The following is a 2,601-nucleotide window of genomic DNA, read 5'->3' on the forward strand; positions in this document are numbered from 1 at the left end:
TACGCTACCCCACGCACACATTTGCCATTCGCCTGGAAAAAAAAGGAAGCAGTATTACACGAACAGAAACGGCATATATATATATATATATATGTACATAAGAAGGAAGAAGAACGATAAGAAGAGTGTACGCCTGCGGAAGAGAGAAACAGCAACAGCGCTGAGATATCTAAGATCACCCGCATGAGCAGGAAAAAGAAAGAAATAACAGCACCAACAGCGAAATCACCAACAACAAAAGCAACACCAGCAACAGCCACGCCAGCAACAGCAACAGCAGTAACAGCAACAGCAGCAACAGCAGTAACAGCAACAGCAGCAACAACAGCTACAGCAACAGCAACAAGTAGCCACACGATAACAAAACATGTAGAAGAAAAACGGTAACAATACAGAAGATGCTTTAGCCAACACAATGAGGTCCCGTGCCAACAGTAGACGACTTCACAGTGTGTTACCACAAGGCATCAGGCGCAGGAGCAGCAGCAGCAGCAGGAGCACCGGCAGCAGCAGCAGGAGCACCGGCAGCAGAAGCAGTAAGGATAGAATACGAGGGTAGCGGGTATTTTCAAAACAGAAGAGAGTAGCAACTCAAGACACACCAAGTAAGAACGATATAATGACATTTGATATTTCCAGTGGAGAGAAGCAAAAATCAGGAGAGGCACAAGAAGGTGAGAGCAGCACCATTTATTCATTCAGCCTCTTATGCCCCTACATCTCCTCATATGCTTTCGCTTCGATTATATATACACACAAACAATCCCGTTCACGAGCTTATACATATGTACATATATCTATATATATAGAGAGAGAAATATATATATATATATATATATTTATATGTAGACTTGGATACAGGTATAAATATGTGCAAGTCTGAGTTGTGTGTATATGTAACCGTTCCGCGGGGTGCTTTCATGCCTTTTGAGAGATTCTATCAGTGCGACTTTCCGTTTCTCTCTTTATACCTGCTGGCACAGACTGGAAGCAGCTTCTATTGTGAAGCATGTGCAGCTAGAGGAGCAGCAGCAGTGCAGCTCCGATGAGTGTAGGGCGGGGTATCACCGAGTGGTCGTCAGCAGTCGACAGCGGCCAACATGGCCGCAGCACTATAATCAGAAGCCCGTTAGCAAGTACCCATCACACACATCTCCACACACATCAGTCAGTACCCACATATGTATATTCATATACTATCTATACACGTATACACGATAAAACATGTATATATGTGAATGGATATCCACATTCACACACACAACAGCAGCAGTCCCGATATCTGTAGAGCCTTATTACCTACTGGCCCGAAGCAATCAGCAGCAGCCCACGGGGCCCGCAGCATCAGGAGCCCGTATTATACCCACTCATCATCACACATCTCCACACACATCAATCGATACCCAAATATTATATGTATGTGCATACTCGATATATTTATATATATACATATATATATATATACGTAGACACCTCTAGTTACACATATGATAATGAGAAAGTGGCTATATATATATATATATACATACAGAATCGGATGCATATATATTATATTGTTACTGTTGACAGCTCCTTTTATTCCAAATGACGGGAAAAATGAATAAGCGGAAGCAAAGTGTCTTCTCAAATGCAGCTTCAAATAGGGTACAATCACTTTGACAGCCAGTGTTCTCCGTTTTGATCGTTAATCCTCATGGCGCTCTCTGAGCACTCAGCACACCGCCCCGCCATCCCCATATATACCCAACTTTTCATTTCTCTCCTGATGTGCCGGATACATATATATATGTGTATATATGCATATACATATGTGTATATACGTATGGACACAGCTGAATGTCCTACGCTACACTGAATAATGTCTAGGGAAATGGAGGAGGCGAGGGTCAGGTAGGCATGGGTATGCATAGCGCACGAAAAGAGCTATACAGTATCTAAGTCCTCCCACGGGTGGCAGGACGCTGTGTATCAATTTTACGAATACGTAGAGCACATCTAAATTGAAAAAAGGCGATATATTCTATTTTTCATGCTCAGTACCTTCTCCAGGTCGTGATTCACATTTTTACGTGCGTGCAGTGCTGTGTATGGCTACTCTTACCACTAGCTGCGCCCGTTCCTTTTGTTGGCGTAGCTACATCCAGTGCGTTACTGCATCTGTCTTGCTGTTGCTGTTGCTGCTGCTCCTGCTTCCCAACCACAGAGTGCAGCTGCAGCTCTTGTTCTTGCAGTTGGTGTTGCTGTTGCTGGGGGTCATGCTGCTGGTGCTGTTGTTGTTGGGGGTGAGGTTGCGGTGGTGGCAGAAGATGTTTTTGTTTCCGATTGTTGAAGAGAAAGACCAATACAGGCGTAGGAGGGAACATAGTGCAACAGTAGAGGGACGCAATGCACGAAGAAGAGGGGTGGAAGTATGAAAGATACTTGCTTTCTCTCTTGCTGCTGCTGCTCCACTCGCACTTGTAGCAGCAACAGTGCTGAAGGTAGGTCTCCCGATGAATCTAACAGCAGGAGGCACACACGTCCATACCATCTCTCAAACACATCATATAATAAGTGCAATACGCCTCACATGTACAAGCTCCACCGCTGCAACACCATATA

The sequence above is a fragment of the Ochotona princeps genome, unplaced genomic scaffold (assembly GCF_030435755.1).
Source record: "Ochotona princeps isolate mOchPri1 unplaced genomic scaffold, mOchPri1.hap1 HAP1_SCAFFOLD_3149, whole genome shotgun sequence".
Classification (NCBI taxonomy): domain Eukaryota; kingdom Metazoa; phylum Chordata; class Mammalia; order Lagomorpha; family Ochotonidae; genus Ochotona; species Ochotona princeps.